General features: G+C 44.2%; 1 protein-coding gene and 1 long non-coding RNA gene across 2 annotated transcripts in view; one reads left to right on the top strand and one right to left on the bottom strand.

The window, feature by feature from the left end:
• Nucleotides 1-16,078, top strand: part of SLC14A2 (solute carrier family 14 member 2) — a 204,956-nt gene that overhangs the window by 73,714 nt on the left and 115,164 nt on the right. The gene's annotated exons all lie outside the window — the stretch shown is intronic.
• Nucleotides 13,629-16,078, bottom strand: part of LOC140708991 (uncharacterized) — a 167,989-nt gene continuing 165,539 nt past the window's right edge. Inside the window, exon 3 of the long non-coding RNA XR_012089302.1 lies at nucleotides 13,629-13,861. This is a non-coding gene — a long non-coding RNA (uncharacterized lncRNA). The remainder of the gene's footprint in view (nucleotides 13,862-16,078) is intronic.

Genomic DNA, 16,078 nt, shown 5'->3' with positions numbered 1-16,078 from the left:
TTTTCCCTTCCTAAAACAATGTCAGAGGCCCCACATATTGGCCTGGAGTTTGTGAGATAGGCATCCCCTCCTAGTGTGGTCTTCCTCCCTTATTTTGCCTATTCTGCCTGGCAAGTGCTTTTTCATTGTCCTTGCAAGGAGCCTAGGCATAGTGTCTTACCCATTTAATTAATCCTACCTAGAGACCATTCACACCCTAATGCAGATTAGGCACTTAGGAGAGACCCTTCCTAGACTGGCATCAGTATAGACCCATGAGGGTGTCTTCCCTTTAACTCCTGGTGAATTCACCCCATGCCTCAGGATTGGGGCATTTCCATAAGTGACACACCCAGGCTGGTCACTCAAAGACACTCAGAAACCACTTCAGGTATAAATACCTGGCATTGCTGAGGGCCTGCCAAGCTGTTGGCCAGGTAGCCTCTCAGGTCATTCCCGTTCCTTGCCCTTCATCTACCTTCCTTCTCCACCTCCTATATTCCCTCCTTTCCAGCCACTCTCTCAAGTCACTTTCTCCTATCACCCTTTGCTCTTGGTTTGGTACCTTTCTCTATCCTTTGCCCTTCCAAATCCCACCTGTCCCCTAAGGCTCAGTTCAAATGCTGTCTCCTTTGTAGACCCCTGAAAACACCCACTTGAAGCAAGCTCAGTCTCTCTGGAAAGCATCACTTATGTCACTAGCATAACCCTGCCTTGTGCAGTATTAATCTGTGAGTCTGGCTCATCCCACTCACTCCAGCTAAACAGTAAGCACTGGAGCAGTAGACACTGTATGGAGAATACGGAAATGAGAGAGGAATGGCACTGGTAAGGAGGGCCACATGGGAACTCACACTGGGCTATGAGTTTGTGTCCCAGGAGTGGAAGGCAAATGGTTAGAAACTGAGTGTAGAGCAGAGAAGAAACCACAAAAGCAGCATCGCCACAGGTGTTGTGTTTTCTGTAGGAAATAATCATGAATTTTAGCCTCATTGGGGTGAACTGGAAACTATGGAAGTGAGAGTCAAAGCCAGGTGTGGGTCACCTGTTAGTGCTTGCACTTTGGAGAGTATGAGTTTAAATTCCCCACAAGTGTCCGTTTGACCATAGGTACCAAGGGACAAAGGATTAGTTGGTCAGTAAGGTTCTACCTTTCCAAGAGATAGAGATAGAATCCTTCAAGTTTCTCTTTTTTTTCCTTTCTCTCTTTTTTTTTTTTTTTTTTTTTTTTTCTGAGATGGAGTCTCACTCTGTTGCCCAGGCTGGAGTGCAGTGACGCAATCTCGGCTCACTGCAATCTCTGCCTGCCGGATTCAAGCTATTCCCCTGCCTCAGCCTCCAGAGTAGGTGGAACTTCGGGTGCCCACCACCATGCCTGGCTAATTTTTTGTATTTTAGTAGAGATGGGGTTTCACCATGTTGGCCAGGATGGTCTCGATCTCCTGACCTCATGGTCTGCCTGCCTTGGCCTCCTAAAGTGCTGGGATTACAGGCGTGAGCCACCTCACCTGGTGCCTTTGAGTTTCTTATGTGTCCAGCATTGTGCTAGGTGGATTAGAGGGGGTTATAGGCTAAACACAATCAGTTCTCTCAGGGGGCTCATAGTATAAAAGAAAAGATGAGATACGTAAGCAGCCACAATGTTAGGCAGAGAATGCTAAAAAGTCAAATGAAGGAAAGAGGCACTGAGCATTTGGGGAGGTTAGAAATGGAAGAGTGGTGAAGACCAAGAGGTGTCACTGAAGTTGAACCCCTTAATCCTGTGGGAAGAAGGTGAGATTTGAGTTGGGCTCTGATGAGATGGTACAGTTGGCTAGGAAGAAAGGAACAAGATGGCACATTAAAATGGGTTAGTGTTTTCTGCCCACTCAGCAGAAAGGAGGGTTGCGCAAGACAGCCGAAGTAGGAGAAATCACCAGAAAGGCCATCTGGCCACTTTGTGGGAGGGTCTAGTGTCCAAATAGGATGTTCAGACTTTGTCTCCCAGAAAAATGGGAAATTAGGTGTCTCAGGTGGACAAAGCCCTGTGTTATAAAATCCGTATGGTCCTCCCACTCTCCTCCAAATTATCTCCAACTTAGATTTGTACCAAAGGCTTCTCTAGTCACCTTCATTGTTGTCACCTTATTTTCTAAACATTTGGTTATGGTGCTCTGGTGCCATTGGCTCAACTCAGTAGAGACTAGATTACTAACATCCAAGAGACTGCTTTGTTTTCCCTGTCCTCTTTGGGGTGCACTGTACTGTGGCCTCCAGCTATAGTGCTAGAACCTGCAGTATCCACCATTAGCTGAAAGTACCACATTTCGGCCCAAAGGCTCTTCCCTAAGGAAGAGAATGTTTGACCCAAGCTGCCTTGCCTTCAGGTGATAAGGGACCACCACATCAAGATCATGGAGCAGAGGCTTCCTGGATGTGGCCCAAGTCCCTATTAAATGTCCTTTCCTGGATACTGCCTCTGCCTACACGTTGCCCTGGACCTCTGGACCCACCTGTGAACACATGCCCCCTCCCAGGGAGCTCATTGCTTCATCATCATCTGCCTATTCATTCTGGCTGGCCTGCATTTGTCTGGCATCTACTGCATTAGCGAGGGCAATAGCATATATTTGGATAGCAGCCAGTGGTTGTTAAATACTCGTACCTATTTTATTCATTAAAACCTTAGCAGACCAGCCAAGTTGTATCATCTCTTTTCTAAAAATAAGGAACCTGAGTCTTAGGGAGGCTAAATAGCTTTGTCCAAGGCCAAAAGGTCAGTAACTGACCATTGCTCCACCACAGATGAAGACCCCATCTCTGCCCCCAGGATCTCCTCTCCATCCTGGACTTTCCCACTGCCACCTCCTTTTTATCCACATACCTCAGGGATTTAGCCCCTTTTTGGCCCTCCTTCTCAGCCATGGTCTCCAACCCTCTCAACAGAGCCTTCTACTCATCTAGGATAGGCTGAGGAATAGGAAGCTGATTCCAGATATCTCCCCCACCTGCCCAGCTGCCTCTGAGATGAACAATCCCCTTGCATTCTAAGGGAACTTATATGAAGCCCCTATGGAGGAATGAAAAGTGATAACAAAAATAAGAAACAGGAGAAGCCATAAAGTTTAAAGCAATGCAAGAAACCCTGGCTAGAGTTAGCCTTGATCTTCTCTGAAATGAAAATAAAATTCAGCCCCTTCCCCAATAGCTCATTGTCAGGGCCCCCATACCCTCACCTCTTTCATGTCCTGGGGTTGCATTCCTGTTTATCCCCACCTCTCTCCAGGAAGGGTCCCTTTTACCCCAGCTCTAGAAATTCTAGCCTCTGAAGAGGCTGATGTGCTACGAACTCACAGGGCTCCTAGAGGAAGACCAAATTAAACACTGCTATTCTCTTCTCTTCTGCTTAACATAGAAAAAGTCAACTTAGGTCATTCCCTAACAGAGAGATACAAAGATAAGGCATTGTCCCTGTCACCAAGATATAAGCAACAGCACAGGATAGTGTGTGGTGAAAGACAAAACAAGCAGTACAGATAAGATTTCTGAGGACTGGAGGGAGGATGTAAGGAGTGAGGGATGGACCATGGGAGGCCACTGTCACCAGCCACAGTGGCCTGGACCAGGCAGAAGAGTCTTATGGTTGAGTTTGTGCCATAACAGCTGTAAGGAAGATGTTCTGGGTAGGAGGGTGAATGAAAAGGCAATGTGCCCGTCAGGGGGTGAGTCTGTAGGCAGAAGAAGACCTTGGGACTTTGCTCAGTGGTCACGCTTCCCTCTTCCTGTTCCCTATGGTCCCGCTTAATCTTTGGAAGCTCTCTGCAAGGAGTGACAGCAAAACAACCAGTTTGCCAACTGCTAGGGCTGTGGACCCCAGGCCAGGTGTTCCAGAGGCCACATTCCTGGCCTGGCTGCAGCTCACTGCAGATGTCCAGCCTTGTGCCAGCAGGAGGGGCAGCCTGTTGGGTGGCTATCATGCCTGTCTCTACTTCACAAACACCTATGTACTCATCAAGCAGAAACAGTGAATGTTAACCTTCTCTTATTTGCTTCATATTTTTTAATAAAAAGGAAAAATATTCAGAAGAAATTAAAAACCCTTAGGTCCCACTCCCACTCCCTTCCTTCCCTCTCCAGCAACAACCCTACTATGAATTGCATATATTTCTTTTTCATCCATGTGTTCTCAAATGGATATATTCATATATTCTTTAAAACACTCTATAGTATTTGTCGATATGGCACTGAATTTACATAAATTGTATCTTAACATTATTCTGCAACTTTTTCACCCAACATTTCTATTTGGGGATCTATATAGATTGATGATTTGACTCCATTTTTCTTTATTTAACTGCTCTATGGCAAGTCATCATATTCCCTAATTTCTTTATCCACACCCCATTGATGGACGTTTAGCTCAGGCATGTTTTTTTCTAAGCAAACAATGCTGCATTGAAATTCTTGTGCCTATTTCCTGAGGCACCCAGTTCTCTCTCCTGTTGTAGAGAAAATATTGAGACTCCCCGTTCCAGTGCAAATGTAATTAGTACACCTCCATCAGGTGCACAACACCAAACTAAATACACTGAATCATTCTAACAGATGCATTCAGAAGAGTTCCTCCCTTTAAGGAGGTTACAGTCTAGCAGAACGGATAAGTATGTTGTGAATCTAAGTGTTAAAAGCTCTAGGACAGTGCCCAGTCTAAAAGTAATTAAAAGATAACGTGAGTTGACCTGATACAGAAGAGTTGAAGGTAGACCAAGTAAGGGTGACATCTACATGGATATGGGTCTTATCAGGAAAGCTTTCCTATAAGAATTTGATCTTGATAGGCCCTCGAAGAAAATACAAGCTTTAGGCACTCAGTAGTAAGTGTTCAATGAATAGGAAAGAGGGCATTCCTGGCAGGGGAACAGCAGGAGCAAGTGCCCTGGGGCAGGACTAAGCATGGAATGTGAGATGTCTTGTCTGGCTGGAGTGTCTGGCTGGATTGAACTTGGAGCCATTCTTCTGTTTTCAAAGTTGAGCTTAGCCCCACATTCAGGATGATGTCCATGTGGCTTGTTGCCCCAGGCAGCCAGCCCGGGTGGTATTTTTCCATTACTCCGAGCAGAGAAGAAGTTCAGTCACTTGTTGATGGCAATATGACCATTCAAGGAGAAAACAATTAGGGATGCTGAGCTCTGGCCCCCGGAGAGGAGGGAGGGAAGGAAAAAGTTCTCCCTGGGGGGAAGGGGCCGGGTGGGAAACAACCAAGAGGGTAATTGGTAAATATTATTGTTTCATTCCATGTTTGCCTGCTCTGCTCTGCTCCCTCTGCAAGTGGTGCATTTAAATCACACTGTCTGACTTTGGCAGGTTTAATTGAGTCGCCACTGAAAAAGAAATTATCCCTGTGCTATTAATTTTTATAGTTCCTCGGGGCTTTTAAAAAGTGTTTGGATTTTCTAGGTCTTTGAAAATGAAAACATTAAATTTTATTAAAAGGAAATGTAGGGGGGCTGGCAGGGCCCAGCCAGGCCCTGACAAGATGGTTGGTGGGAAGGTTTGGGCCCTCTGAGTCAGTGTGACAAAAGTTTTGCCCCTTGTAGAATGAGAGGCAGGTGGTCTCTAAAGATGTGTGAGGTCAGCCAGACCTGCATCCCCTACTGGCTCAGGATGGGTGCCTTGTCAGTGCCACCCCAGACCCCGCCCTCATGGTCAACGTCTGTGCTGGCAGCCACAGGTCAAAGAGTGCTGTGACAGGGAGCTCTCCGTAGGAACTGGGGGGAAATGTAAGGGCAGACCAAGGTTGTGGAGGCAGAAGCTTTCACAATTTAGAAGGCCCCCTTGAAGAAAAAGAATTCAAAATCCCAAATGCAAAATTACATTCGAAAGTGCAATTTTATTGAGAAAGAGTGAAGTCACAACAAATTACACATTTTAAAAAGCTGACAAATTCTACAGGCACCACAAAATCTAAAATAACTGTCTGACACATTCGTAATACTTTTCCTCCTACATTTTTTTTTGGCTACAAACTCTTTGATCATCTCTTTAAATGACTATAAGTTTTCAATATCATTTTTATAGAGAGAATACAAAGATAATTCCGTCTATCTTTTACCAAACTGCAAACTCTTTGATCATCTCTTTAAATGACTATAATTTTTCAATATCACTTTATAGAGGGAATACAAAGATAATTCCGTCTATCTTCTAACAAGTTGATCACATTTTGTACTTTATTATTCACGGTTTGGAAAGGTTTCTTTCAGCCTCACAATTTGTCACTGGCAATGCCATGTGAATTTTCAGGATTGTTATCAACTTTGGGAAAACCTCTGTCAAGTATCTTTCACATATGAGCTATGAGATTTCAGCGCATCTCAACTTTTCTTTCACAGCAACAAATCTAAAATGCTCTTTGAATTTATGAAACTTACGAACCAGATTGTCATCGATGCCCTCATTGTAGTGGTGTATAATGAGTTTTTATGTTATCTCCATCAATGTCAGTATTTCCTGTCAAATCAGCAAGACATTTAAACATGGGGATTCTGATAAATTCTAAGTCAGTAATTCCCATCAAAAAAGAAACAAGATGAATGGTACATACATAATTGTACTGCTTTGCATGATCGAGTATATTCTTGACAAGAGAGAACTTTTATTTTAATGAGGCAGTGATGAGAATGCTCTTGTGATTTTACATACCTAATGATTGGAGGAATTTCCCACCAAGTAGCTTCTGGCTCTGGGCATTTAAAAACTTGTTTCTCTTTCACCATGTATATGCTTCCAGTGCTGGGTTCTGCAGGGCACAAATACGCAGGTCTCTGTACAATTTCATCCCCTTCATGGCACAAGACAGAGGAGATCTGCACAGTGGGCAACAGGAGTGTTCCTGGCAGCTTTTTCCACATGGTGACAGCTACTGATGAGTGAGTTACACAGAGAGGTGGCTAAAACTACACAAATGCCTCCCACTGAACCTAAACCAAACACAGCTCCAACTCAACTGTCCCTTAGGTAGTTTTCAAAGTGGCAGCACCAATGCCCCCCAAAATGAGGAAAGGGTGCCAGGAGGAAACATGCCAGGGAGAAACAGTGGTTTTAACAGATTATAGTTGAAATATCTCACGTTTGCCAGCTACATAAAAACATGTGACCATGTACATGCATTGTGCCAATGAAGGGCCCTGGAGTTTAAGCATCATTAGCAAGACAGGAAATTCACTTGTGCACACTATGGAAGTTCTCAGGGAGAGATCTTTGAACCTGAGGCTGTCAGGGAATTAACTGCATTTGAAGAGACAAAGACAGCACAGAAGTATAACAACTGAAACACGACAAGGCAACTAAAGTGAGACTTTGTAGGGGAGGCTTTGAAGTTGAGACAAGCAAGTGATGAGGGTAGGATGGGAAGGCCCAGGAAGTCAGGGGGTAGAACGTGAACTGGATATGATTCAGATGACTGTGGAAGAACACACGTGGGTGTATCTGTGTGAGTTCGTGCATGTTTGTGTTTATGGACATGAGCGCCTGCACCTGTGGTGTACTGTGAGTGTGCATGCATGTGCTGCTGCTTCTTTTTTTTTTTTCTTTTGACAGTGTCACTCTGTCACCCAGGCTGGAGTGCAGTGATGCGATCTTGGCTCACTACAAGCTCTGCCTCCCGGGTTCACACCATTACCCTGACTCTGCCTCCCGCGTAGCTGGGACTACAGGTGCCCGCCACCACACCTGGCTAATATTTTGTATTTTTAGTAGAGATGGGGTTTCACCGTGTTAGCCAGGATGGTCTCCATCTCCTGACCTCGTGATCCGCCCATCTTGGCCTCCCAAAGTGCTGGGATTACAGGCATGAGCCACTGTGCCTGGCCACATGCATGTGCTTCTACGTGAGCATGCATGTGCATATGTTGTGTGCACTTGTGCATGTGTGAGCATGTGTAGGGAGGGAATTAAGGGATTATCATGAAGTCTGTAGGAGAAATGGGCTGGCATCATGGTGGACATCAGTCTGACTCGTGAGGACAATGAGGCTCGGGAAAGCAAGGCAGCTTGCTCAAGACGGCACATCTGATCGGTGGCAGAACTCAAGCTATCCCCAGGCCTCCTGACAGCTTGTGCAGGATGTTCCCCACCACATGCATCAGTTTCTACCCACATACAGCCAGGCCTGAATCAGCACGCCCTGACCCGCTTCTCCACGGGCAAAGTGCCCTTCTAGGCACAGGAAGGAATGCCAGTTCCATCCTGTGATGGCTGTCCTCCCTCCACCTCAGGGGTCACTTCACTCCAATAAATCATTCTAGGCAGCCCTGACTCGGGAGAGAAGAAAGTTGCCTTGCCCTTTTACCCTGACACCTTGGCTCCAGCTCTGTCCCCAGATAAAGTCACAAGGCACTAGAGTGTCAGGTGGGGACATGTGTGTTTTGTTTCAGTGGCAGAGTAGTGGGCAGTTTGTACACAGCCTCCTTAAGGAAACAAAGCATTTCTGTTGTGGAAGTAAAAACTTTGGTTGGTTTATGAGTTGTTAGAGGTAAGGAAATAAAAATGTGGAATAACCCAAATGTCAACTCAGATAGAAAATCAAGGAATAGGCAGATTTCCCTCCCTGGGCTAGGCGTTCCGCAGTCCCAACTCTGTAATGTCAATGCTTTGATAATGTGCATTTTATAGACAAGGAAACTGAGGCTTAAAGAAGTTTAGGAGTTTGCCCAAGTTACACAGCTAGAAATCACGGGGCCAGGATTTAGATTCAGATAGTCTGATTTCGGAGCCTGTGTTCTCATTAGGATATACTGCCTTCAATGGAAGAAAGTAGGCAGAATTCTCCCATAAGCACAAACTTTATTCAGATTCCCTAAAACACAGGACCACTTAAAAACTCTCTTAATAAAAAGCGATGGCAGGCCTCTCCCGTTGTCACTCTGTTGCACGTACATGCGCGCATGCGCGCGCACGCACGCACACAGTGGCCACATCACTGCTCACTCCAGCCTTCCCAACTCAGCCCGAATTCCTTCCTTGTGACTGTCCCTCCACTGACAATTAAGGTTTCAGCCAGCTAGTTGCTAATCTCTGACTCCCATTTAATCTCCACAAGGACCTTCAATACTTAACAACTCTTGCCTCTCAATATTTCAGTGTATTAAAGGAAGAATCTCAGGGGCAGGAAGATGATATCTCCGCGAACAGTTAACTGCAGGGCGGTACAAACAGAGAATACTTCCAGCTTTGCTCAGAAGGACAGATTTATCAGGAGTACTGGTGAGGGCTAGAAGGCAAGGTGAGAAGCTTTCAGAATGGGGGTGTGCATGTGTGCTTGTATGTATTTAATATATTTTCAACTAACAACTAAAAGTTTTTGCCTTATGTGGTCAATGGGAATCTGGTGATTTATTTGCGTTGAGGATTTGAGGACATATAGACACAAACCACCATCACTCTGCCTCATTCTATAGCTGAGGACATGTGCACATTGTGTGTGTGTGTGTGTGTGTGTGTGTGTGTGTGTGTGTGTGTAACTAACAAGGAGAAAAAGGACCAGGGAGCAAGCCTGACACAGATTGAGGGGTACCCGTTTGGAATTTTCTTTGTAACTGTTTACAATTGAAGAGACCCACTTGCTCCTGTAGGGAAGGCTCACACCCCCTCCATCCCAGACTAAAGTCATAAATCTCAAGCCTTGTGGGAAAAGGGTCCACCCTTCCCAAGCCGAGATAGACAGAGATGCTGGCCCAGACAGTGTGGAAACTTCCACTGGCCTGTGTTTGACCTCTCTACCTCCAAGTTTTGCATCTTAAAGGGACCCCGACTGATAGAGAGCAAGCTGGCTGGACAGCCCAGATCTGTCTGCTGATTTCTGGCTGTTAGCCTTGAACAAAGGGAAGCTTCTCTGTTTTATTCAATACCTAGCATATTTTAAAAACTGGGAAGGAGTCAGAGTTCCCTTTAAATTCAGAAGCATGAGGCTATTTTAATCTGTTTCTGAAAAAGCTAACCTGTGTCCAGGAGTTAGCCCGGTGACTGTGACCACCCCAGGGAGTGTGAGGAAGGCAGAACTCCTGGTCTTTAGCCATCTTGCCTCAAGCAAGCCCCCTGCCTGCCTCTCTCAGTTTCCACCTCTCTTGGCCTCTACCTTTCCTGATCACTTCATTGGACAGTTACTGGGTTCAAAGTCAAAATAGTCAGTACTTCAAGAGGAGGGCCTATAAAACGATGTTAACACCTTTTTAACAGGGAAAGTGCAAGTGATTCATGAATAACAGACCCACCCCAGGATCTTTCAGGAGAAGATAGTGAAGATGTACAGAAGGGCAGCCACATCCCTTACAACCTGTTCTTCAGTTCCTGGGTCAGGGGAGGTGACACAGGCTTGACCCGGGCAGGTCTTTCCAGTGCTCTTATACTCGGTTCACTGCAATCAGACCAACATGGGTGATCAGCTGTCCTGATCCCTTCATTCAAACATTCATGAAAGTGCCCAGCTCCTAATCCTGAGAGGTGGTGGGGGCACCAGACCCCTCAAAATGGCAGCATCAAGGTCCCAGTCATCATGAGCAGCCTCCCTTCTGTGTCTTCCTAAGGGATCCTTCACTCCAACTGCCATCCCCAGCAGGCTTGTGCCTCACCCCTGCCTCACCTCACCTGCCTAATGAGCTTCATGGCCTATGGCCTACAGGACCAGGCTAAGTGATGAGCTCTATGGGCACAGCCAGTGTGTCCCTACCTTGTGATTGGAGCCATGGCTGCCCCATATAGCATCTCCACCAGAGAAGCAGAGGGCTGCTCTCTCCTTGCCTTCAGGGAACGTGCTGTCTAGCTGGAGGATTACTGCTGGCTAAATATATTATGATCCCTCCCCATGTGAGGCACATGGTAAGACTGTACTTCCTCCTCATTATGATGGGCAGAGCCATAAGCATGGTTCTGAAGAATGAGTTGTGAGCAAAAATGTCATGTCTCTTCTGAGCCACAGAATTAATTGCTGAGGCAAGACTTCAGAAAGTATTCTTTTATCCTTGGCATGAGGTACCAGCAACATTCAAGAAGGGAGCTCGCTTGTCACCTAGCTGCCCTTTGTCAGCCCAAGTCCCTGAATGACAATACTGAGTAGAGGTCAGCACCCACTCATGTATTATAGTATGAGCAAGAGCTAACCCTTGGTTGTCTCAATCCACAGAGACTTGAGGGGTCGTTACTGCAGTACAACCTAACCTATCCTGACTGATACAGAAATGTGTGGCATATCAATCTGGAATAAAACAAGAGTAATACAAGGCTGTGGATAGGTATGTTTTGGACACTATGGAATTGATGGTAAATTCTGGATGCAGTAAGAGGAATTTGTTGTAAGCTGGTATGGACTGGGAGCATTTCCAGGAGACTGAGTAGGATTTAAATTATATTGATGGAAGTAGGAGGAAGTGCCTTCCTCTCCCATTTCTCCCTAAACATTAGGTACTGATTCTAGCCTAACTTACACTTCTAACATTTCACTAGTTAGGAGGGCGTGGGCCTTCAACTGCTCCCCTCATGCCCCGCTGTCCTTATCCCAACTGCTTCTCAACACATAGCTTCAATCTTCTATTTATTTCTATCTTCACCCATCCTTACCTTCAGTCTGAAAAAATCTGTTGCCCTCCTCCTGTCTAAACCCAGTTCTTTCTCTCTACTGGTTTCTTACCAATAGCCTATGAATGCTCTCAACTATCTCCCTATTTGAAATAAAACTCATCTCTTAACCTTGAACTAACCCCTTTACTCTACTCTAAATAATTCATTAATATACCAGTGCTACACTTTCTTACTGCCTTAGAATCTACTATGAGCTTCCTCCTTACAAAATAAAATTCAAGATTTAGAGATCCAATGCCATAAAAAGCAACTCAAGGTGTATTTAATTCAGACTTCATATCTCATCCCTGGCCAACATTAGCCATCTCACAACAATATATCTGGGAAATCAATATTCTATGAAATAAGGATTTCAAGGAGCAAGTTCACCCTAGCTGACTACATGTGGGTAATTAGGTAAGCTGTAGTGACAATGGACCTGATTTACTACCAAATGCTCATATCATTATGGCAAAGTTATCTGGCTCTTTAAATAATCTGTCTACCAAGAGTGTGAGTCCACACAGATAACCACTCCAAATGACAGTGGGAGACACAGCCCTGGGAAGGAAGCCAGGAGTCTTCGGGCCCCTTTCCAGCCATCAACTAACCAGCTGTGTGACCTTAGGCTAGTCACATTCTTTCTCCAGGCTTCAGTTTGCAGCCTACCCCTCTTTACTCTTAATCAAGAGAGTTTGACTAAAAGCCCTGCAATGGCCTTTAAAACTGCAAAATTCCTTGACTCTCAACATTGTTTTCTGTGCTAAATTATAGAGTCATCAAAACTGAAGAAAAAATTGGAACTATATCAAATGGTTCCAGATATGCAGGAAAAAGTGTCTTTCATCCTAGAGCAAGTGTGTGCCATTGAGGGGCACCAGCTGGAGACAGAGTGATGTGGACTAGTATGTGGTCAGCATCTCTTAACAGCAAAGAAGGATGAAAGAACATAGCCCTCTATCCTCATCTTAGCTCCATCCCTAATTTTCCATGTGACTTTAAACCTGTCACTTAACCACCCTGGGCTACCCTTTGGCTCCAAAATTCTATGACATCTGATATGTTCTTTAAGACCCAGCCTCCAGACTCCCTACATACTCACCTATCTCACCTTGAAATGAAACTCCTCTTGGATTATATGGCTGGCATTTAGCCCAGATGGTAGATCTTAAAGCACCCTCCTCTAAATCCATACATGCCTATATGTACCCAAATACCAGAATCTGAGAGTGAGAAGAGAATAAGAGCACTTTAGAGAAAGCATAGCTGAGGCACTGAAGTCCACTGCATTCTGGCATATGGTACATTAGTCACTTGGAATTATAAAATTCCTAAAAACTGTAGCCATCCCTTACAATTTACATAGGATGTTGATCAAGCAATATAACTTCTGTCCTTTTACTTGATCCTAACAAACCCCTTATCCTCTGTCCTCCCATCCGGGACCACATGCCTTTGTTAATACATGGCAGCAGGCCAGGCACCAGGACCATGCACCTCCTCCTGGAGTATCATTTGGTACCAAGATTGTGAAATGAGACAAGGAGAGTGTTTAGAAATTAGAAGTTGCAAATAATGTTTCCTTGTTTCTACTTTCAACAAATACAGATAAATCATGAAATTTATTGTGTCTCTCTCCACTAGAATAGAACAACATAAAACTAGGGTCTTTTATATTGTTGCTCTGTGTTGAGTCCTAAGTGCTTAGAGTAGTGCCATGCATGTAGTAGGCACTCAGTAAAATTATGATGAATGGGTGAAAGAACATTGTATATGAGTTGTTAAGGTAAAACTTGAGACTTTGGAGAAATGACATGTCATCAAAGGTGTGTCACTTTAGGCTCTAACTCTAGACTCGTCAGAGTTTATTAGTTGATTCTCCTGTGCCTTTGGGGCACTTCCTGAAGACTGATTAACTCCCCTTTAAGGAGGAGGAAGCCAGTGCTGTAGATGAATAAATAACACACTCAAGGACACACAGTCCATAAATAATGGAGGCCAGGACAGGACACATGTCAATTTGACAAACATTTATTTAATAAATTCTTTGTGCTGAGTATTGGGTTAGTTGTACTTTTAAACACAATGGAGCCATGAGGGACTGTTGCTCCCAGCTGGCTTTCTTCCTGGCAGCCTGCTCTTTTCTCTGGAAAGCTGTCCACATCCAGGCTCTGCCTGGGGGTTCTTCCCTCCAAGATGCTATGCCACAAAGCCCTCCAGTTCTCCTCTCCTGACAATGAGCCGGCCGGATTTTTTCAGTTTCAAGGATTTACTGGTAGATGCTTTGAGGCTACAGAAGGGAGTATTAAAAATAAACATGTGATCATTATAAAATTCTAAGAAATCAGACAATGTCTTTACAGTAATGGTCCTAATCTGTAGCTCCTGACTCCTTGCTGAGTGTTACACAGAAGTCTTAAGATGGCCTTTCCACTGCTCCACTCAATGGGGCCCACACCTTACGTTTTCTTCTCTGGGTCCATATTTTTTTACTATACCAGCCAAGATCACTCATATCTACCAGACTCCCCAGCCTGCCAAGACAATGGCAGTCTGATCCATTACTTGAAGAGTCACCAAAAATCAGAGACAACTGATGTCTGAAACAACAGAAACATTTTCTCATTGAGCAGAATATAATATGGGTTGATAAGGTTGGTTGAACATTATCTGTACCTACAGTTATACCTGCTTGCTCCTCCAGGGGCAGTGGTTCACTCCCTGGCTGCACATTAGACCCACCTGGGGAGCTTTTAAAACAGTGCATAGACCCCATCCTGGACCAATTAAACCAAAATCTCTGGGGTAGGGTCCAGATATGGATTTTTTTAAAGCTCCCCAGTGATTCTAATATATAGCCAGAACTGAGAGCTAACGCTATGATGAACTTGTTTCTTTTCCTCTGGGGTATCTGAAATTTTGTGGTTAGGTCAGTCTTTAAAGCTGTTCCGAGTTAATTAACACGTATGCATTTAGACTAGCTCCATTGAGCCAGCCAAGGCAATTCCCAAAACAGAATTCAAGGGTTCAGAACTAACTTCTGTCTTCTTTCCTAAAAGCCTGTAATAAGATGCCCACAACAAATCACCTAGTAAATATCCTTCTGACCCTGAAGATATCTAAAACATAACCATTGACCTCTTATGTTAGTGTTCTCTCTTGGAGTTTCCAGGTTCTTTTGCCTTCTATCAAGACCCTCAACACCTGGTCCCAATATCTTTTCCAAGTTGTCTTCCACTAAATCTCTCAACACACACCCCATTCCTGGCAATTGATCTACTCATTGTCTCCACTTTGCACCCCCATTTTAGACTGCCATATTTAACCCTGGCATTCACTTGCCTGAGTTGACCAGGAGTGCCCCTCCTCACTATTCATCGATCTGTAACCTACCTTTAAGTCTCAATCCAGAACTCATCTTTGAGATGCAACCTTCTCAGTGTGACCACTCCAGCTCTCAGAAGCTGCTTCCTCTTCTGAGGTTATTGTCATCATATATACCACTTATCGGGGCACTTCAGGTATACTCATTCTATGGGCAAGTGTGTGTGTGTGCTTCCCCACTGGGCTGTAACACATATGGTGGAAATCAACATTTCTCGATTGTGCAACCCAATGTAAAATAATGAAAGCCTGGGCTCCCTTTATTCTGAGAGGTTTAAAAAAAATTCCATAAGGATGGGTATGTAATAAATTATTTGATCTTTAACACAACCTTATGAAGCATCATTATTATTGTCACCATGTCAGCAGTTAAAAAAACTAAGAGCAGAATAGTATCCCCCAAAACACCAAGACAGACAGAAAAATGGGCACAAGGAAACCAAGACTCAGAGTGAGTCACACAGCCTTTAGTAACATAGCCAGAGCCAAAATTCAGGGTCTACACTGCCAGCTCAGTGTTCTTTTAACTAATAGAGTGATTCACAAATTTTAGCATGCATCAGAATCACCTAGAAGCCTTGTTCAACTGATAGGTCTGGACTGGGTCCTGATAACTGCATTTCTAGCAGGTTTCTAGATGATGCTTATGGCACTGACCCAGGCTTCATAATTTTGAGAAATACTGCTTCAATATAAGCTTCTTTCTTGAAAGAAGAGAAATAGAAACAGGGATTCCAGCCCACTAGAGAAGATGTTAGAAAAGCAAACCAAATGTCATATGGAAATAATAAGAAATAATAAATAACTGAATTTACTTATTTCAACAAAAGATTTTCTACAAGAGTAATTTGTTATAAGTTACAAATAAAAACTCAAAGTCGTAATACAGAAATCATTCTTATTAAGACTTCAGGCCAAAATATCAATATATTCAAAGGGGCTGAAATGAATTCAGGCATTATACGTCCATAATACATTAGAAACAATTCATTTAAAATGGCAGAGAAAGAATGGAAGCCAGACCACCCATACTCTGAAAATTCCCTTACATGGGATGTGGCTTGGCAGCAAATCAGTTGATCCCTCCATCAATCTGCCTATCACTTAATCAATGGCCCTTTTC

Source organism: Chlorocebus sabaeus, chromosome 18 (genome assembly GCF_047675955.1).
Source record: "Chlorocebus sabaeus isolate Y175 chromosome 18, mChlSab1.0.hap1, whole genome shotgun sequence".
NCBI classification, from domain to species: domain Eukaryota; kingdom Metazoa; phylum Chordata; class Mammalia; order Primates; family Cercopithecidae; genus Chlorocebus; species Chlorocebus sabaeus.
The sequence above is the reverse complement of the archived record's forward strand: the minus strand, read 5'-3'. Positions and strand labels throughout refer to the sequence as shown.